Here is a 24394-nt window from a genome sequence, read left to right as displayed (position 1 = left end):
CAGGATGTTTAAGGTATCACACAGTAAAAACTGTAGTTTGATTAGTTGTTTCTTGTAGTTTTTACCAGTTTTTAAAATAGTCTAACCTATGCTGGAGGAAGTATGAGTCAGTTGAAAACTGAATAATCTGCAAACTTAGTTAACTATAGGCCTAAAGTACTGGCCTGAAGGTCTGAGAAATAAATGACAAATAGGATTGGTCCCAGAACTGAGCCATGTAGTACACCACTAGTAACTTTTTTTTTGCCTTCAGAAGTAACACCAGTAACTCTAAATGACAAATAGGAGAGGGTCAAAACTGAGCCCGGTGGTACACCACTAGAAAGTTTTTTTTGCTTTCAGAAGTGGCACCAGTGACTCTAAATGACAAATAGGAGAGGACCCAGAACTGAGCCCTGTGATACACCACTAGTAACTATTTTGCTTTCAGAAGTGGCACCAGTGGCTCTAACCACGAGTTCACTCAAATAACCACTTAGCTATCTAACACATAATATAAGGATGTATATTCAGATTTACAAGTTTATCAATAATGTCTGCATGAGGAATAGTGTCAAAAGCCGTGGCTAGGTTTAGATATGTTGCATGGACTGCATAGTCACTATCCACTCGGTTACTTATTCAAAGAGACTAATGAGGTTAAAGAGCTAGGACTTTCCTCTGACAAAGCTGAATTGATGAGCATCCAGAGTTAAGAGAGTTTCAGTGTAGAAATTAATGAGGTTTGAGACAATGTGCTCCATAGTTTTACATATGAGGCTGGTGAGGCTAATGGGTTGATAGTTACCAGGGTCTGCGGTTGGGTCACCCTTGTACAATGGCATTACAATAATTGCTTTCCAGGTTTCAAGAAGCAAACAGTGGAGAGGCTTAGATTAAGCAGGTTAAGTAGGTGGTGAGAAAGGACATATTTGGCACTGCCACTCAAGGAACCTGGTATGTTATCAGGACCCATGGATGAAGTCTTCTTAGTTTTTGAGATGGCTGTGACAAGTTGTTCCATAGTAATTAAAGAGGGTGTCTGGGATTGCGGAATCTCTGGAATAGCTACAACTGTGACTGGAGTAAACTTTGCACAAAATGTGTTAGCTAGGATATTAGCTATTTCCATTATGCAGGAGAGTATAGTACTATTGTGGACTAGCTCCAAACATTGGTGGGTGCTCATTCTTTACTTCCTGACATATTTAAAGAAAGATTTGTCGTTATTTTTTAGTTTTAGTGGTTATTTTAAGTTCATTATCAGCGATGAGTTTCCTAATGGTTCCCATAAGCTCTGTTAGTTTAAGTGTGCTTATTAGAAAGGTCGAATATGACCTCTCATAAGCATTAAGCAGGTTCTTTCTCTAACTGAAGTTTCCACTGTATAGATCAGCTCCAAGCTATGTTTACACTTAGCTATCTCTCAGTAAAAATAATTTTAGTTGTGAAAGAAAAAAATTACAGAACATGTGACACGGTTGATAAAGAAATGGAAATGTATTGCATGCAGAGACAAGAGATGAAGAAAATATCTTCTTACCTGGGGATAGTCTATGATTATTGCTAATAGATGCTTTTGCAGTAAGAGACTGCCATTCCTTTTGTTAGGGGCTAAAAACTGGCTATGACCCATGCAATCCTCAGTGAGATGACTTTCACTTGAATAAACACTGCCAGGGCAAGGACTTTGCCCGCAAGATTGGAAGACAAAATACAAACTAAGCAGTCTTTACAATGCAGTATAGATCTTGATAATATGGAAAATATTACACCTATCTTTAACTATTCAAAATCAGTAGAGAATTCAGACTCAATAAAATATACTTTAAACAAAATAACTTAAATCCATCACAACTGTTAGCATTAAGTAATATTAGTACATCAAAAAGGGTGATAATATAAATATACCGTAGATACTCTCCAAACCAAACACACTAACATTTTACACACACACTACACACACACACACACACACACACACACACACACACACACACACACACACACACACACATATGCATATGTGTATATACACACACACACACACACACACACACACACACACACACACACACACACATACACACACACACCCATATGTGTATACACAGACACACACAAACGGATATGTATACACACACACACACACACACATATGTACACACACACACACACACACACACACACACACACACACACACACACACACAAATGGATATGTATACACACACACACACACACACATGTGTATACACATACACACACACAAACGGATATGTATACACACACACACACACACACACATACACACACACACACACACACATATGTGTATACACACACACACACACACACACACACAAACGGATATGTATACACACACACATATGTGTATACACACACATACACACACACACACACACACGCACAGACACGCACACACACACAAACACACACACACACATATGTGTATACACATACAGACACACACACACACACACATGGATATGTATACACACACACACACACACACACACACACACACACACACACACACACACACACACACACACGTATACACATACACACACACGGATATGTATACACACACACGCACACACACACATGTGTATACACATGCACACACACACACACACACACACACACACACACACACACACACACACACACACACACACACACACACACACACACACAGATATGTATACACATACACACACACACACACACACACACACACACACACACACACACATATGTGTATACACATACACACACACACACAAATGGATATGTATACACACACACACACACACACACACACACACACACACACACACACACACACACACACACACACACACACACACACTTTTATTATAGTTCTAAATACAAATATCAAACAAAAGAATAACTTTGCTCCACATTTAAGCAGGAAAACAATAATAGATACAATTAGACTTAGTATTCAGAAAGTAAAATTATAAACATACACACTAAAATCCAAAGAAATCCCTTTGTTTAGGCACTGTTACAATCATAGAAATGAAAGGATAATATTAGCTCTCATTTGGGACTCATGCCCACGATCTTTAGGGAATGTAACTCATTTTCCACCTTTCCTTTGATTTAAAGAAAGGTTTTCAGTTAAAGATGGATGTTACTTTTGTGTAAGATGCTATGCTTACTTGTACGTTTGGACTGGTAGTGTAAGTTTAATATTGGAGATCAAAGTTAGAGCAGGATTTTATGTTAGAATTGTGGTTGGGTTAGCATTTAGAGTCACAGATTCAGGTTTCAAGACAGGACAACAGTATGAGCAGGAATCTCATTAAATTGTCCATTTTATTCACCATCAAACCCTTTTTCAAAATCAATTCAGCAGACAATACAATCATTGAACATATATAATTCATTAAGTTACTGGGGGTAACTATTGATGAAAATCTAAAATTTAATATACATATTAATGAAGTATTCAAGAAAACATACCAAACACTGGGTGCCCTCTACAGAGCTACACCCTTGTTTTCTAGTCACACTATGACACGTTACAATGACTTTCCATCTATCAGCTTTGCTGTATGACAACCCCACTCTCACTAAATTACATGCAGCCTAATCCACCATACTACAACAATGTCATCCTGAGATAGCAAACTGTCCCCATATACTTGTAGTAACACTCACCTATTTGTTGGATGGTGGCTGTATGACATGGTACTGAGACATTGCCCATAGGGACACACCACAGTAGATGGCATTGATGGGAGTGGGGGCATACAACACACTCCGTCACAGCAGACAGGGACATAACTGGCACTGCCACTATGTTGCTGATAGCCACATACATGTTATGCTAATAGATGGTGGGGTATGATGTGGGAGTTAGTGGAGGATAGTGTTTGCCAATTTGGATGTTCAGGATATGTACATAATGGAGAGCAATGTATGTGGTCCCCTCTTCTTGTCTTTCAGAAAGGATGTACAGATGGAAGCACCTGCCATTTTCAGTTGCAGGAAATGATGTGATCCTGGATGGCCTCAGACTGCATCACAACATACTGCTGCCCAGGAGTCCTGAGAATCATGAGCAATATGCTGCACTGCGGGCTGTCCTCATCACATCAGTAAACCAAATAGAGCTACAGGAAAAGCTATGAGCAGGTCCAACACTGGGCAACAGACGTGATAAATGCTGCACAGCAAAGTCATGTTGCTGTGGCCAGGGGCCATGCTGCCATCAGTGGAGGGCCTGCAACAGGACAGCCACTCTCGGCCACAGAGGAATTCCTGGTGAACCTGGCATCAACCACCAACTCCCAAGCATCCATCACCCCATACATCATGGAGGTGGGTGGCACAGCTTCCAGAGCAAAGAAGTGTCCAGGCAAGCCTCCTGTGTTCATCACTGTAATACTGTATCTGTCATTGTGGCAGCCTCTGTATACCAATACATGAATGTCAGGTCAATCTGCATTTGGGGGGGTTGTTTCTAATGCAAACTTGTGCACACATACTCAGAATGTCAGCAATGTAGGTAGTATCACAGTACCTTCTGTACATGTTGATATAGGCACATATTATCCTGTAAGAATGCCACATTTGTTTTTGCTGGCAATACCTCTCCCTCACACTTCCATGTGTACATCAGGTGTGGCCAGAGTCCACCATCCTGTAGCTAGTGAGTGTGAAACTGTTTTGGTATGGCTCATATATATTCTAAGAATATTAAGGGCTGCCATTTTTCTGTAGGCACAACTGTTATGCTTAGCCAGAGTACAATACTTGTATGTTAAATTTTGGAGGGGTTAACTGAAGTGCATTGAATCAGTAATCACAGTAGTGTATTTTCAGGAGCTGTAACATATTTGCACTTATTTTTGGAAAGGTCTATGCAGTCTGCTATACAGGGAACAATAGTATGGTCAAGACGGGTGCACTGTGTTTTAGGTGTAGGTACATCACATACACTGCCATATCGCTTATCTCATAGGTGTATAGTACTAGCAAAATTAATCGGATGTAGCTGCAGTACATGTTATTAAGGGCCTGTCTTGTCTGTGTATGTTGTAGTGTGCTTCTGTGTTGTGCATGGTATCAGAAATAAGATGTAGTATGTATAAAGCAGTTATGGCACCTCACGTGTGTGTGTGTGTGTGTGTGTGTGTGTGTGTGTGTGTGTGTGTGTGTGTGTGTGTGTGTGTGTGTGTGTGTGTGTGTGTGGATCACCAGACATAATAGTGCAGGTATTAATGTACTTATGTTATCTTCCTCTTCACAGGAGACCATGGGGGTTGGAGTGTGTCCCTCTCACAACCTGATGTCAGTGTCTCATCGGACTCTGATGATGATGCTGGCCATAGTGAGGCACAGGTAGGGTCACTGGGGGCTGAATCTGTCCCATGGGTTGACATCCCACTTCTTCCTCCAATGTCCTTGCACGCAGTCAGTATGCCCACACATACACAGTCTCCTGTGGCCACAGATACTGGACAGTCAGAGTGTATCAGCATCAAACAGGAGAGTGTGTCGACCATAGTATCAGTGACTGTAGACACTAGAACTGGTGAGGTCCCACACAGGCAGATTGAAAGGGGTGCTTGAAAAAGGACTGCTGCCCATCCACCACTTGTCATAGGCATCACATCACAAGTCACTCGATGCATGTTTTGGTCTATCATGGAGGCACAGGCATGTTCCAAACACAGCACCAGATAGATGCTCAGGATCATGGATGCATCACTGTCTGGCATCCGTGACTCCCTCCACCACATTGGTGACACCATGCTTCATTTCACTGATGTAGTGGACAGCTAGTGGGGTGAGGCATTGTCAGTGCCAGAACATGTGGTGCACACTTACGCTCCCGTAGTGGTAGTACCTCCAGCACAACAGAAGGGAGGGTGCTGTCCACACCACAATGTGGCAGGCCATGGGCATGTGATCCTGAGTAGTCTTATGATGGGCATAGGCCCAGCAGACACCAGTCACCATCAGAGATTAGTACCGTATTTGACCCTGGGCATATTGGTGCCAATGCCACTTCTGGCAGAGCCAGTTCCTGTGTTCATGGCTGGAGACAGTGAACTGTCCAGTCTGCAATGCACAGTCCACTGCTGTCCAACATACAAACATGTAGGAAATAGTACATGACTTGTTTGTGTACATGCACATACTCATACAGCAATGTCACATGCAGGTCACCAACAGACACACATGGCACCTCTCCATGGTCCGGCTGACCAGCAACCCTTCCTGAATCCACATGATATCAACTCTTTGGCACAGCCTAGGCCTTTGGCCCTCCCACACCACATCCTGTGTTTTTGATTATATCTGTGCCACATCCCTGCCATCCATACCATTAATGCAAATATGTGTCTGATGCACAGGGTGACTATAGTACATTACATGACATTGTTTAGTGTGGTTCTGTTATGCCATGACAGGTGCTGTCTGCTGGCATGTGTCATGAGTACACGTTAACGTGTTTGTTCCTTTGTTACGTGATGTTAGAGTGGCAGAGGTGTTGCAGACTGACAGGTGTCTCTCAGAATTTTGTATGATTTTGTTGCAGGGGTCTGAGTAACTACTGATGTCAGATTAGAACCCCTACCTACCTACTATTACACACTACAGCTCACAAAACTAATTGCACCCTCCACCAGTTACATTTGGTGTACAAGTGGATGCAGCACTACATCACTCTGCACCTTTATGTGTGTGTGTGTGTGTATATATATATATATATATATATATATATATATATACATACAGGTTTACTATCATTTTCCAGATCACAATTCGTGCAATTCACATTAGTGCGAATCTACTGATTTGGTAGAATTGGAAGAAAAAATGCCAAAATGTAGAAATTTACAACAGCGAATGCAATACAGCATTCACTGTTGTGAATTTCTACATTTTGATGCAGATTGCACTACAGTGTGGATTGGGAAATGTGCCCTTTCCCTCATTATAGTGCGATTCCAGAATTTGTATATCTAAGTAGCAGGTGGGTGTGGGGGGGGGGCATTTTGTTATTGTTGACCGGAAGTGTAGTATTTTCGGTAAAGTTGTCATTTCAGAGATGTTGACTTTACCGAAAAAAACGATAGTGAACTTATATATATATATATATATATATATATATATATATATATATATATATATATATATATATATATATATATATATATATATATATATATATATATGGTGGCCACAGTGGTGCAGTGGTTAGCATTGCCGCCTCACAGCAAGAGGTTCTCCGGTTCGATCCTCGGCTGGGGTACCTTCTGTGCGGAGCCTGCATGTCCTTCCTGTGGTCGCATGGGTTTCCTCCGGGTGCTCCAGTTTCCTCCCACATCCCAAAATCATGGTGTAGGTGGATTGGACACTCTAAATTGGCCCTAGGTGTGAGTGTGTGCGTGCCTTCTGTGGAAGGTTGGGCACTGGTCTGGAAACTCGACACCATAAAACTCCACTGCCAATCATGAGCGGACAAGGTGATCCGCTGTGGCGACCCCTAACCGGAAAAAGCCGAAAGAAGAAGAAGATATATATATATATATATATATATATATATATATATATATATATATACATAAATATATACGTATATATATGTGCCACATACTGATAGATAAGGGTAATCATGTCTGAGTGGGATAGAGAGAGAGAGACTGATACATATACATATCTGTCTATATGTACAAATACATATTCACATCTCATTTCTTTAGGCAGATGAGGCATCAGACATGGGACGACATTAGCCAAGTGTAGAAGCATGCCTAGTGTGATCATCAGTAATTCCAAGGTGACTCCAGGCCAGCCCTACCTATACTCCAGTCTGGGATTTTGTGTGTTATAGCCAGTTGGCTGCTGCACTTGATTTAGCAGTTCAGCTCCTCCCTGATATTAAGTCCAAGGGATTCCCCGCTTGTGAGCTGCACATAATATCTGAGTTATACCTAGGGTATGTTCAGATTGTCATAGACTGTACAGGGTTTTGCATCATATGTCTGGTACATTTTACATAGCATTGTGATTTTCTGGTACAGCAGTGGAAAATCATTATAGATTGACATTAGGAACTGATGAGAGACATTTGAGTTACTGACTGCATACACATCAGGGAACCCATGCTACTGCACAACCTGTTATTCTTTGTACTTTCTACATTTGTCTGGCCACTAGTTAATCCTTCTGCTTAGATGTGGGCCTTTGTCCACTCCTGTTCATGGCTTTGTCCATATTTTTGGCTCTAAGTAGTTGTAGGTGTGCTGTGACTGGGGTACTTGATGTAACACCACACACAGGGTTACAGACTTCACACCTCTGACTGTAAATGTTTAGCAGGATGTCCAGCATTCTGCCCCATATGTCTGCTCTGCTCCTCAGACAGTTTTTGTTTTTTTTGGTAATATACTACTACAGGGTGTCCACTGACCAGTTGTAAGTACTGATGCAGTTATGTGATGGCCTTTACATCCTGCTGCTACTCTGACTTGTTACAACCTGCTGTTATACTAGACACCTTCTAGGTTACTCAGAGGTGTGTAATGTCCATAGCTGTGGCCCCCTGTCTCTCCATTGTCCCTGGCTTTGTCCAGCTTTCTTGCAGTAACAAATAGCATGATACTGACAGTCTGTGGGACTCCTCACATGTAAAATTGTAGATGCAATCGGATTTGACCCATGAACACCATCAACCATGCAAATGTACTTAGGTTCATAGGTTCATAGATTCATAGGTGTGTGCTAGGCTAATGGCCCTGGAGCCTTTACAAGCCTAGCCCATAGGATTACGCTGGCATCATTCCCCCCGACCTTAGTTCCCAGTGCCTCTGTCGAGTAGAGCCACTGGAGTGATCCTGGGGTAAATTTCCCATCCACTCATCAAGATTTCTCTGGAAGAGGGCCAGTGAGGTGCTCTGTTTGACATGTATGGGAAGTCTATTCCGTAGCATGGGCAGTCTCTGGGTTATGAACCTGTCACCTGTCCCTCCAGCATGTTTTATTGATTGTGATAATGATTGAGGTCTCTGGAGTGTGTGGTGTGGAGGGATTAGGATTTCGTTAGATGTAGCATTTCTAACAGAGCTGGCTCAGACATGGCTTTGTAAGCCAAGCAGAGATCGCCTCTAAGTAGGCGATATGAGATAGATAATAGTTTTTAAGTCTGTCCATGTAGGACAAATGTTTAAGGCCTTGGATCCTCTTTGTGAGGTAGTTTTGTGGCCTCTCCAGTTGTTGCAGGTGTTTAGTGAGGTACATGCCACATGGGGCATTGTACTCAATGATTGGCCTAATGACGGAAGAGTAGAGGGAGACAATGACCTCTTTCTTCCTGGATGCAAAACCCTTAGTAATGAGAAGTGCCACATAGAAGGACTTTCTGACCACAGTGGCAATGTGGTCAAAAGAGAGGTTGCTGTCAACCTGTGTTCCCAGATCTTTTATAACGCCTTCTGTGTTCAGTGGACTACCATTGATGTGGTAATTCATGGGAACTTAGTTTTTCCCAAAGGGGATGATGACACATTTTTTGGCACTGAGCTTAAGGCCATGGTTCTGACACCAGTTGTTCTCAGTGAGGCCTTTCTGTAGGATGTCAGCATCACTTGGGGAGGTAATAATAGCTCCCAACTTGCAATCATCTGCAAACTTTGTCAGCCAGAGTCCATTCATATTGGCCTGGACTTCAGAGAAGTAGATACCAAACTGGAGAGGACTTTAGCCCGTTAAGCCACACTAGCCACAAGAAGGTGAAGTTTAATTTCTGACACTGTCAACATCAGACAGACAGACATACACTTTGACCCCTGCATATTACATGTTACCAGATTGTTTGGGAGAGCCCTGGGATTGTTTGGTCTGCTGCTAAAACCTTGCATACATTCTGTTACTGCAGTTGTATGGAAAGACAGCAGTGTTGGAGGTAGGGGATTCGAGCATTAACAGTCATGCATCTGTCCTATGACCCCACGGTTTGGCAATTCCCTCACATAGTGCAGTGGGTTTTGCTGCCTTGTGGCCTATTGCATATAATGGGGCAGCTAGTATTGGACAGAGAGTTCCTGTTGTCCCACATAGCTGTTAGTTCTCTGCATGTAGCCCAGTAGCTCACTCTATTCCCTTGCATACATGCAGCAGATCCATACATATGCTACAATAGTCTAGTACCCCATACGTTTGTTGTAAAGAAGAGTGACTTACCTTGTGACTGCAGCAGTTGATATAGTGCTTCAGGGCTGACTCTGTCTGATTCACGCAGTACACAGCCAGTACATGGTAAGGTACAGGTTGTGGGATGTGGCTGGCATCCTTTTTACTATGTATGTGAGTCAGAGTGAGGTGTCAGTCCCTAGGACCCTAGGTTTCAGTGCATGTGTTATGTGTTGCCTCTTTGCCAAGGCCAAGGCATACTGGCCATGCCTACATCTGCTTACAGGGACAGGCTCAGGGGGTTCCTCCTCCAAATCTCCCTGTGGCTGTGGGGACCTTGGCACTGGTGGGGGAGCTATGTGTCCCTTCCCTGTGATGATCCTGCTGCAGCAGGATCGTATTGTGTAGCATGACACATACTGTGAACATCTGTGCACATGTGGCTGGAGAGTACTGCAGGGCTCCACCAGATATACTGAGGCAGCAGGACCATGACTTAAGCAGCCCAAAAACATGCTCTATGATGTTCCTAGTTTGTGCATGTGTTTCATTATGGCATTATGGCATTCTTCGGTAGGTGTGTGTGCATTTCTGATGGGTGTCATCATCCATGGTTCCAGTGTGCAGCTAGCATGCCCAGTAGGTGGCCATACGGGATGCCCCCCCCCCCGGCAAACATCTGGTACAGCTGTGATGCATGCCAGATATGGGTGTTGTGATAACTGCCAGGGCTGCCAGCACACACATTCATGATAATGCCTGGGCATTGCACACACCAGTTGATGGAGTGATACCCCTTGCTGTTGACATAGACTCCACTCTCCTCACCGGGCAGTGCTTTGATGTGCACATGAGTACAGTCTATGGCACCCAATACCTCAGGATAGTGTGCTACATGGTGGAAGAGATGCATATTGCTGGCCCTCTCCCCAGGGGTGTGGGGTAAATAACTGGCATGTGTTTGTATAGCAGCCAGGAACTGGTGATGTACCCTGGATGCAGATGCATGTGAGGCCCCCATCATGTCCACAGTTGTCCTTTGAAAAGTACCTGTAGCTAGTATTCTAAGGGCTACACATACCTTTGTTTCCACTGGGATGGGTTCCCCTCTGTTGGCTCTGGGTCTGAGTTGAGGGCAGCAAAGCTCAGTGAGTTCTTGTAGTATGTCCCTGTCCACCCTGTATCTCTATACAATCTTCAGCTCATGTAGCTCCTGGAAGGTTACCCTGGGCCTGAACACTCTTCACCTTCTCAGTCTATGCCTATTGTCAGTGGCAACATCAGCACTGACCTCAGCCTCTAGCACATACAGATGTAGCAGAGCAGCATCAGCCCCTAGCATTCTGTCAGTTAAAATTCCCACGTCTGTACTCCAATGGTACAGAGTATGGTGGAAAATCAGATTGTAGGGTGTATGCATAATGTACAGTGGTCTGCTGCAGATGCAGCTTGTGTGACTGGCTAGTGGCTAAGTATGATGCATTCTACCTGCCAGGTATATCATTGAGGGGTTTGAATGGCCCAGTATCTGTGGAACAGGGCTTATCAGTAATGTATACATGATTGGCTTTCCCAGGCTATTTACGTTTTTTTTTTGTTAAATGCTTTTCCTGCTAAGGACTAAGGTGTGGAGCACAAACCTGTGGAGCTGCTGCAAACACTGCTCAGCAGTCTGGACATACCCCAATGCATGGGCATGCTCAGCATAGCTGAAAAACAGTGGCCCATTTTTTGCTGTTCAGTAACCCCAGTCATTTGCATACAGATCCTTGCCCATAATCTGGATACTTCACTATTCCAGGGCCTGCCTCCTTAGCAGCCACTGAAATCTACCATATTACATACTGTATGCAGGGCACTATAATGTATTATTTTCACATATGTCTTATTTTTACTTTTTAAACATTTTAATATTTTTTTCCCCATAACAGCATGTTTGCATGCTGCTGCGTGTCAAGCAAACGTAATATGTGTATTAAAAAAACTATTATTTTACATTATTTTGCATTAGTTTTTGGACTCACATGGCATTGTTTTGTTTATATCTATGCCTACCATGCCATTTCTGACCTTCTAATTGGGCTTTTACAGACCCTGTTCAATTTTTAAATTTCTGTACACGGATATTTTCTGTGTACACTTTTGACACCAACACAACTTCTGCACAGATACCTATCTGCTTCCTGGATCACAAAACACCCTCATTTGCATGCATTTCATCTGCTTATGATGTGATTTCCATGCCACGGGCACTTCCATGTCCGCAAGCTCGTGCAAGCCCCTCTGCTTTGTTTACTGGATTGCACGGCTTCTGGTTTCCATGTTGGATTTGTGCCACTCTGCCTACATGGAAAATCACTCTATGTAGGCTTTATTGAATTCCCCCCTTTCTTATATATAGACAGCACGGATATACATACACATATATAGGATTATAAACAATCATACCACTTAAATCATGCACGAAGTATTTTCTGATTTTGGTTTGAAATGAATGATGCAAAAAAATCAAGAAAGTACAAAGAGGCATGCTTTCTTTGGCTTAGGCATGTGTGTATATATTTAGATTGTTATTTAATTTTTACTTCGGTGTGAGTCAGATAGAACATGTGAATATTGTGGGAGTTCTCTGTTGAGTAGGAATTACATCACTAAGATGGGAATGCCGCCATATAAATGTATGGAAAACAAAAATGTGGACAGAAATGTATCCAAAAGGAAAGGTAAGGAAAGTAACAGCTCATAGCAAATCACAAAAAAAGTTTACCAAAATCTCATGCTGAAAAATCTTAAACTGATGTTAGCAATACTGATAAATTTTCAGTACTGGTAAAGTGCACAAATCTCCACACGTACTTTATACTTTCAGAAACTTAAAAAATGATATATGCTTTGCCATCTCAAATATGTCTAAAATATTGTTGGGTGGTATCAAACACACTGTTTGGGGCAAAGCATGCACAATGCAGACAATGGTAGGAGTAGGAGTAAGGGTGACAGGAAAGGCAAAGAGGGAATGTGGGCCAAAAATGCTCTTATCAAACTAAACAAGGAACTCTGTACTGTGATCAAATCAATCACAGATAGCTATTAGGTAGAAATAGCCACCCAGGCAAAGGATTATAATAAAGCCTTCTTTAATTATGTGAAAAATCACTGAAACTATGCCCAGCACTGTGCAGAGGTGATAATAAATTATATCGCATACTCAGTCCCAGAGAAGATAACCAATCTATTGGAGGACAAATATTGTTCACACTTCACACCCCTCTCCCCTTCAATACTCCCAGATCACATAAACACATATATACCTCACATTTAAATCTCCAAACATTAAGTTCTCAATGCGCTGTCTAAGGACAAGTCCAGTACATCTGCATGGCCAGGTAACACATCAGGCTGTCTACTGGGCATCCTAAAACATGATTTGTCTGATCCCCTCAGAAGCTATTCAATATCAGCCTAAAACAGGCTTCATGCTGAATGAATGGAGGACAGCACCAGTCATTCTCTTACACAAAGCTTATGGTTCAATGGACCTGGGTAATTATAGTGCCATAAGCCTGACCAGTCTCATCTGTAAGGCTATGCAAAGGCTCATTATGTATTTAATATATAAGGATATAGGTAACCTACAGACTCTTGACCTAACCCATTTCTGAGTTATCAAAGGCAGGTCCTGCCTACTTAATCTGATTGACTTCTTCAAAAAGTTACTGAAGCAATGGATATAAACTTTCACAGCTAAATGTCAATCCCTATGTAACTCATTAGACAGCAAATTTGCTCAAAATTAGATGCCTGGAAGCTAGCATGGGTGGTTCTACCACCTCCAAAAGACGTGGCACTATTGCTGTACCCTAGAGTTCAGTCCTTAAGGCACTCCTTTTTGGCATGTATTTCTCAGATGTCAGAACTAATATTAAGCATTTGTTATTGACTACGTTTGTAGATGACTGCAAACTTGGTGCCATCATGAACTCCCCATAGGTTACCAAGATCCTCCAAGGGGGCCTGTCCCAAACAAATAACTGATATCAAAGCCATGGACTAAAACTAAATAAGAAATGTATAATCATGTCCTTCATTAAGCATGACTCATCTTTAAATATCAAATTAACAAGAAAACCATGACAACTGAACCCATTATTTAGGGAGGTGGGAACCTATGTCAACAATAAGCTGTCCTTTGATCACCATGTATCCACTGTTGTTAGGAGGAAGTCCTTTTTAATTGCACAGCTTATATCTAAAGGTACTGTGTCCAGATCCAGTGATGTAATTGTTCCACTGTACTCAGCACTTATTAGGCCAATCATTGAGTTTAATGCCCCTTTCAGTGTGTACCTGTGAAAACGCTTGTCACAACTGGAACAACCACAATGTTTTCTCACTAAAAAAGTCAAGGGCCTAAATCATAAAAAACATGCAGGCCATCTCAAAGCCTTGCACCTCGTCTCAGTTTCATACTGGCTAATGAGAGGTCCACTATGCCTTGCATACAGAGCTTCAGCAGACCCTTTTCTGTGTCTATTATACATTTGCATGTCCAATAGTATCATAAACACCTGCTCAAGGGATTTCAATTTCTGTTGCAAAATAAAGAGAACATGCTGGAGGGATAGCCTTCTATCACAAAAAATCTACCACTCAAAATCATGCAAAGTACTTCTCTTAATCTGTTCAAATGTAATTTGGATGAATGGATGGGTAAATGCAAATTCTTCCCTTGTTTAGTACCCTTTCCATCATGAATAGAGGGTCTACTTTAGAATGACGAAAACGCAAAATGTCGAGTGCTCACATGAGTGAATAATCAGGAATTCGATATTGATTTTTTGGGATTGCAGTACAGTGAAGATCAGAATATTTGCCCTTTCCTCACTGTAGTGTGATCTCGGAGTAGGAATAGCGATTTCGAGTTCCTGATTATTCGCTCATGTGAGCGTTCGATAGTTTGATTTTTCATTGTTCTGACATAGACCCTGAACAATGGAAATATGCAAATGTCCCTACAAATCTTTGTTCAGCCTATCTCTAGATTATTTATTTGCAAAATATAAGAAACCTATTACGTAAGGTTAGGATTCTTAGGATCCTCACAGGTCAATAGCCTAGTAAGTGCCTATAAACCTATGGAGAAGTTATTAAGTAGATATTTACAACAAGACTAAGGTAAGAAGAAAACCACGGAAAAGAGATGGAAATGGAGGGATAGTTTTTGTTGGGTTAGGCCTTGTTTGTCTTTTTTTTGTTTGTTTGTTTTTTTGCATGTCTTTATTTATGTAAATATTTATGTAACTGTCCAAGCTTAAATTCAACTGCTTACAATTTACATTAATTGCAAAAGCATAATGTCGATAGTTGATAAAGTTCAGAGTTTAACATACACTTCTTCATAGTGAATAACTGGCATATGCTACAAAAACTGTAACATCTAAGCACTTTGAACATTGTTAGATACAATCATCCAATCATTTCTAGAAATAGAAACAAAAATAAAAATAATAAACTAAAAATTAATGGATAAAGAAAAATGGAAAGGCTCGCCTATAGCAACTCGGATATGAGTATTAAGGCATGTTGTATATATGCCAAATCATACCTTGCATGATTATCATATGAAATTCAGGAGGAAGAGATACATACACTTAGCAAAGGGGATGATGCTATAATTAATTTAATTTAGATGTTCATTCTACCAGATTAAGTATATACAAAGAGAAGCATAGCTAGGGCTGGGCAAAGGGTATGGCTGTTCTGGACTCACGGTGTTAGGTGACTTGATCAGCAGTTGCTCATGAGGGCAGTGCTGAAGTATCTGCATTTGGAAATTATTGCTGATACTGTACCTGTGGTCATCGCTGAAGTGCATATGGTATTCTAACTGTAGTAAGGCAGTTGTTACCTTTGTAGCAAGTGGTCTGCTAAAGTCAATCAGAAGCCCCTTTTTTGTCCTCATCTTGCAGGTAACATTTTTTTTCTTGTTCTTAATATTAGATTTGATAAATGTCTGATCAGGGAACCACCCAAAGTACTAAATAAGCTAGCTATGACTCTGTATCCACATATGGAGACCACTTACTTAATACTAGTGACTCTTTATGTTTGTGATAAGTAACTTGAAATTCTGACTGATAAACTTAGTGAAGGAGTCATTTCTTTATTTGTGTGAGTAGGGGCAGGGTGGGATTTTCTGGTGCCTGACAGGTCCTGGATCTTTTAACAGAAAAGGAGTAGATGGAAAATATAAAATAGTAACATGGGAAAGGAAAGGCAGAGAAAAACGGCTGAAGGAGGGTACATTAAGGAAGGTCAACAAGACAAGCAAAATAAACAAGGATGGCTGTGATACAAATGTAAAAGGAACCCTGGAGACATTTATCAAAATACCTATTTGCTGAACTCATTATTCATCGAAAATAGTATAACTAAATTGGTTTTTTTGGCCATCTTAAAAATATGTGATGTTTGACATCACTGAACAACTTTGGGAGTGTTTGTATCAGTTTACTATGTTTGTAAATTGAAATTCACGGTTTGAAATTAATTTATTCAATAACATAAAAAGGTGTTGTATATTCAATTTTGTATTAGAAACATACTTCCCAAGATGCACAATAGCAAGTCCCGCCCAAATCCCACCCACCATCCAACAATCGGTGAAAGCAGGAGTGGCCTTAGGTCAACTGGTGCCCAAGCGAAAGGGCTCCATGGCACCCCCCCTCATCACCTGGTGCCCCCATCTAAGTACTCAAGCTTCCTATGCCTAAGGCCAACTATGGGTGAAAGTAAAGTAATATTCATACTGATTGTCTGTTTGTAGTTTGCCCTTTTCCACACGGGAGTGCAATCTTGGAGTTGGTATATTTAATTTGCTGGGGTGTGGGGTGCAGGGGGGCTTCTTCCTCTGCAAAAAAATGAAGGAAAAAAAATACTTGCAGTCTTTTCCATACCATGACATGCTTACTTCACATGTCAATCACTGAGGCCACTCCCACATCTGCACAGACTGGCCTGTGAGGTACTTTTGTAATACAAAGCCTTCAGTTGTTCTTGACGCCAATAATGCTCGGTTTGAAGCTGTGGTTAATTAAAAGCCTAAACTTTGTACATCAATCACTACTTTTGTTTGGCAAATCACTGTTTTCTGGGACTAACACGAGTCATTTTGGAATGTTTATAATATTTTTACATGTTTTCAATGGAATATTATTATTTCATCACTTTGCGGTGACCATTTTTATTTAATTTAAATGTGTTCTCATTGTGTGCATCGTTTTCCAGGTGTTGGCCAATAATAATTTTTCAATAGGATGTAATTCCATAAATAATGAGGTTTGGCAAATAGGTATTTCAATAAATATAGTTTGACAAAGAGGAATTTGACAGATGATCAAGTGATATAGACCCCCCCCGACGTATGCTCGAGTGACAAAAATTTGTACAGCTAACGGCCTCATCTGTGCTTATGTGATATACACTATGTAAGAAGTAGACACATATGAATGACAACTCAATTTTGTTGCATTATAATTAGTCCAAAGTCTTGAGAAATTGACATGTGCATACCCATAGTACAGCAGAATGGAACTAGACTGAGATTCCAACTACTAGTCAATTACAGAATCAAAGTGCACCATTGACAAAGATGGGTGATAGGTGGACTGCTGGCTGCTATATCCTAGACAGATGGGCAACGCAGCCTACTCAACCCCTGCAGATGATCTATCACTATGTGTGCTTGTGAGAACATGCAGAATCTCTTGGAGAATGCTGGACATCTCAGACATAGCTCTGAATAGATGTGCGAAAGGGTATCATCAAGGGGTGAAAGGCTGACGTAATGGTTAAGGTGTTTCATCTACAGGTGCAAGTTGCAGGGTTTGCTTCTCACATGGGGTAACTGGCTAGACTTAAAATAGCCCACAAGGCAGTTTACTAATCTATAAATCTATGAAAGTACTCAAGCTTCCCGAACCTGGACCTTTGGAATGGCAAGACTCAACTGACTCTTCTGAATAATTGGAGTCTTAGATTATTACTCTTCCTTATTGTGGTCCCAGAACCACCATTGATGCAACTGTATTACATGCAAACATACAAATATTTCAAGCACGGGCATTAATGCCCTTCTAGTCTGCCAATATACTAAAACAATTGCTCCCATAATAAGTGTCCAGGCTATTCTTAAAAAATATCTAAACTAGTACTTGCTTTAATGTAGTTTGGTAGTCTATTCCATGCATTATCTGCTCTCATAGAGAACCAAATAGTACACTTCTCATTCCTATACAATCTTCTACACAGGTTGTCAGATTATTCTCTAGTATTTTTTGATAACCCCAAACATTCCCAGAGGTAGTTGCCACTAAATGCCCTATATATCTGAATAAGATCTCCTCCTAAATATCAATATGAGACACTGTACAAGTTAATTTATTTTAGTTTTTCCTAATAGCTTAAATTTTCACATCCATTGATGGCCTTGGTATATTTCCACTATACTCTTCTAACTTTACTCATGCTTGTTTTCTTATATGGCTTCCGTGGTGTTATTCCATACTCATGTTTGGGTGTAATATAACTAACAACCAATGACTTCATTTTTGATTTCCTAGACTTTATAAATCTTTTTATACAACCTATAGTTCTATACATATCATTAACCAATTGGCTGATATCTTGAGAAAAACACAAAGGTAGATCAACCCATACACCCAGATCCTTAAATGAATCTATGGTTTCAATCACTGTGTGTTGCATTAAATATTCACATTTCAATTTATGTCTCCCAAATCTAATATCCTTAGCATGCCCAAGTGGTGAATTTAGTCAAGTTCTTTTGAGGGCATGCTTATGTGTAACACATGTAATTAGTCTACCCATTTTCAACTCATCTGCATACACACTGTACAGCACCTCAGATGAAAAAGATAAATCTGAAAGATACAATTTATGGGCCTAGGACAAAACCCTGTGTGGCACCCTGACTATAACCTTGAATTTCACCTGTCCAGTTACTGTATGATACTGGTCATGTCCTATTTGTAAGCCATGCAGCTATCCATCTTATCAAGAGTACATCAATACCTAGTTGTTCTAATTTATTGATCAATGTTTTGTGTATGACCCTATCAAATGCTGAAGTTAAATTTACATAAATTACATCACAGCACAATTATTTATTCATAGCTGTTATTATATTCTTATAGAATATCATGTTACAGGTGGTAATAGATCTATTCTCAACATATGCATTTGGAGATGTGGGAGACATGAACACGTGCAAATATAGCACATTATTATAATATTAGTTAAAGACATACATCCATGTTATGGTATCCAATATGCTGCTTCTTCATTGGCTTCAAGTCTTGTTTTATCTGAGCTCGTATTTTCTAAGCACTGTACAAAGACTAAAGTGACTTACAGTGATATAATACAACATATGAAAGGGAATACTGAAAATTCTGTAGTATTTAAAGCAAATGCATCTTGAGTACAATATGTATATATTAGTAGAAGCAGAAATACTGTAAAATAAATACTTAAATAATAAGATAAATTATATTTAAACATAAAATGTAAAATATAAATTCTTCTTCTTTCAGCTTTTCCTGGTTAGGGTTCGCCACAGCGGATCACCTGTTCGCTCATGATTGACAGTAGAGTTTTACGGTGTTAAGTTGCCAGCCTGGCACCCAACCTTCCACAGAAGGAATACACACACACACAACTAGGGCCAATTTAGAGTTTCCAATCCACCTACAGCATATCTTTGGAATGTGGGAGGAAACAAGAGCACCCCCACGCGACCACAGGAAGGACATGCAGACTCCACACAGAAGGTACCCCAGCCGAGGATCGAACCAGCAAACCTCTTGCTGTGAGGCAACAACACTAACCACTGTACCACCATGGCCACCCAACATGTACAATATGAATAATAATATATAATGCATGGTAATAGTAGTACATATACTTAAAATGAACAATTTCACCACAAAGTAATTCGAATAAACAGCAGTCCTATTAAATATGTATAAAACTCCAAAATAGTCCAGTAACACTCAGAGAGAGAGAATAATGTTAGCTGTAAATGAAATCCATATAATATCAGCAGTGGAATGTAATAATCTAGATCTTTAGTAAGCGACAGCTTGTTATTATTAAGAATAATGTGGCCCCTATGTTCCAAGTTGCAAATTCTGTGTCCTTAAGCATCTTGCTGTATCCTGTCATGGTTAAAGCATTCTGACATGGGTTCAAACTGTATTCTTCCCAAGACCTAAATAGCTCAGAAAAAATTGATGAGTCTTCTAAGATGGTGCAAACAGAGGAAGCCATAGCAACATATAATAAAACACAAAAGATGAACCTTCTTACAAAAGAAATAAAAAAATGCATCTTATGAAGCTGAAAAAGAATGAAACAGCAAAAGTGTAAAGAAGGACATTAACAGGATTTCCAAAGAACAGAACTTCCAAAGTTCCATACAGCAAGACCACAGAGTTCAGCATTTCCAATGTATGAAGTTGACAGAACACATGCAAACACTAAGGATTCATAGACAGTTGGTATGTTGTGCTAGACAAATTGTCACAGGTAGCAGCCATGCACTGTGTGCGGGTAATTTTAAGACACATTCCATGGCCGCCCAATTGTCAAAAAAGTAAAACATGTAGTACATGCTAATCAGTGGATATTAACATGCAAATAAGGAATCATGTGCAAAGGAGTCCTGTGGGTTATGCAAATGAAGGAATGCAAAATGGTGGATCAATTCAGAAATGTATAAAAAAGTGGTACAGCACAGCAGGACATACTCATTTTGATTGCCATGATTTATGGTGAACAAGCATAGTGTCTTGTACTGGGAGCTGCCTTTGGAGGCATGTCTACATTGTTACCACTTTGTACTGGGAGCTGCCTTTGGAGGCATGTCTACATTGTTACCACTTTGTATTGGGAGCTGCCTTTGGAGGCATGTCTACATTGTTACCACTTTGTATTGGGAGCTGCCTTTGGAGGCATGTCTACATTGTTACCACTTTGTATTGGGAGCTGCCTTTGGAGGCATGTCTACATTGTTACCACTTTGTATTGGGAGCTGCCTTTGGAGGCATGTCTACATTGTTACCACTGTAGGAGGTGCATTCAACACCTGACATACCACCAGCTGCAGACCAGAGTACTGAAGATCACTTCTGAGTGGAAATGGCTATTATATGGGAACTAGTCAAAGGGATATATGTAGCCTTGATTATCTTTGTGGCAGGATCTTCTTGTGACTGATGGGGAGATATGTTGTATATATTTCAAGTGTCAGCTTGCAAATACTAAAGCAGTTCCTCAACATTATGGTGCAACACATGTAGGACCACAGCTGGTTCCCCAGGGCAGCAGAAGAAAGAATTAACTCAATGTTGGGGCTTGCCGTAATGGTTAAGGTGTTTACATTACAGATATAAGGTATAGGGTTTGACTCTCATCTTTGGTCACTGTCTGTTTATTGGCTAACAATGAAATACTTTGTTGACTATTTACCTAATATTTGTTTATGGGATGGGTTGATTTAACTCACAGTGAAAAGGTATAGAGTTTCATTCACACTTGTGAAAAGGAAATTGATTAGGTTTACATGGCCTGCGAGGGCAGCTCACCAAGTACTTCCCTGTAAACCTATGTGAGTTTTTGTTTTATAGTCCATTTCATTGATGTCCTGGCAACTGTGGATTGTACATGTTTTACTATCAAGGTGCAATCTGGTATTATATCAAAGGAGGACTTTCCATTTTCTAAAGATCCAGGTGGTCTGTAACACCCAGAGCATTATTTATAATGCATGCATGTACCACCCAGGCAGTTGACATTATTCACACATTTTGCATATACCCATCTATACCAACAGTTTCTGCAAGGGTATTTACCACAGAGTCACCTGGTTGGTAGGTATGCACCCCCCCCCCCCCACACACACACACACATGCTAGAGTGACAGGTCTATGCACACAAGTGCCATGCAAGCAAGAAACAGGCCACATACAATATGTTGTTTGTTGTGTATTACAGGTGATGCTAGATTATGCCATAGAGGCCTGGTTGATCACCCATATATTCAACTTTTAGACCATGTAAGAAATGTCCCATAATACAGCCCATGTGGAAACATGAAACATACTGTAATGTGCTTTCTGACTGCTAAATAAACACTTTCAGTAACATGATACCTAGTACAGACACTACAACACATTCCAGACATATACAGCAAGAGATCCTTTCTGTGTGTTACAGTCTGCAACGCAGAGTTGTAAAAACAAATGAAGCAGCAGGTTTACATCTGGTGGATCATCTATAGCTGTTAAGGCAGCAGCAGAAGGGCAGGCATAGAGTCATAGGAAGGACATGCAGTAACAGTACTACAGCTAAGGCAGAACATGCAGTAACACTACTACAGCTAAGGCAGAACATGCAGTAACAGTACTACAGATAAGGCAGAACATGCCATAACAGTACTACAGCTAAGGCAGAACATGCCATAACAGTACTACAGCTAAGGCAGTAACATGCAGTAACATTACTACAGATAAGGCAGAACATGCCATAACAGTACTACAGCTAAGGCAGAACATGCAGTAACAGTACTACAGATAAGGCAGAGGTGGACGCAGTGTACTGTAACACTGGCAAAGAGGAGACATGTGATCCACATCTATGGGCCATGACGGAGGCAATGCAGAATAAAATGAAGCTTGTAGTGTCAAGCCCAGGCTGTGCAGGGCAGTGAATGGACTAGTCCCACTGTGCATTAGATATCACCATTCCCACAGAGGTAAGGGGTTGGGCATGGAGCAGTCATAATCACTTGCACAGATAAGGGGACACAATGACAGGTGACTGACTCTATAATATGGGAAACCATCATGGGAGGTGAACACAGTAACCAAGCACTCTGAGAGATTTTGGGGAGTCAGAGATCGAATCCAACAGTGATGATGTCAAACTTCTATGATATGGTCACAGTATTGGCATGTTTTGTTTGAGCTTAATGTGGTCTATGGCAGGAAATAGATAGAACTACAGGATTATGCACGTGCATCCTAGTGGGATATCATGTGTGTTAAGCCTGATAACTAGCATCACCTATGGCTTGTACAATGTCCAGGACTACAGGAAGCAGGCTAAATGGCCACATGAAACAGAGAAGAGATAGCACTATGGGAGCTTGTGTGTGCAGCCTATTTTGTACCAGAAGAGCATGGCCACTCACAATCGATCTGGGTAATGTCCATGACCAGTGAGGTCACACAAGATAGACTGATGCTGACTCATCAATAGTCTCTGTAATCTGTCCAGCACCATGCATCTGGACCTGACCTCAGCCATGGACTCCATGGCTTGCAGAAGCAGAGCAGATGGCAATTCCAATATGTCTCATGAAGGCTTGCAGACAATATGGCACTATCAAACTCAGCAGCACTGGGTATTTCTTGTACAGATATTTCAAGTCATGGAGCAGTTGGTGTATGTTGGACAACACTCACCATCTCCACAATGCTGTGGGTAGCAGTTGTATCTGCCTGGATCACTGTGTCATAGCTATATCAGAGACAATGCTGGAGTCATGGCAACACTATACCTCTGCATCTATCCCATATGGCAGGCATGCACACCTCAAAAGGGATACAGGAGGTGCCTCCAAAGTACTGTCCAGTAAAGGATGTCTTTCATGCATTCACGAGTCTGTGTTCTCAGCCTGTACCTGAACCTATACATTGTGAATGTGGCTGAACTCCTACCCTTAGTGCTTCAGGCAGTGCCATTGTGACATCAGACTGTGCCATGTACATGCTGCCATGATGATGTCAGTACTATTTTATCTTATTTTGATATATTCTGCATCAGTAGAACTTGTGAAAGTATCTACATGCATGGCACCATTGTCAGCCAGACGCATATGCCTGTATGCCCCCATGTGACTTGCATACTGATACACACAGTTATACTACTGTAGCATACATTAACAGACATATGTCATTATGCAAGTTGTTGCAGCTACTGAGCACGGTTGCTTGTAAGGACAGATATGCAAGTGGGACTAGGTCATTACATCACTTCAAACATGCAGTGGAGTGTACTACACTGTAATTTGATGGACATTAGTAACCTTTAGTGATACACAGGTGGTTGGAGGCAGCCCACTTCCACATTC

This window comes from Protopterus annectens, chromosome 3.part0 (assembly GCF_019279795.1).
Source record: "Protopterus annectens isolate FY-2018-M chromosome 3.part0, PAN1.0, whole genome shotgun sequence".
Classification (NCBI taxonomy): domain Eukaryota; kingdom Metazoa; phylum Chordata; order Ceratodontiformes; family Protopteridae; genus Protopterus; species Protopterus annectens.
The sequence above is the reverse complement of the archived record's forward strand: the minus strand, read 5'-3'. Positions refer to the sequence as shown.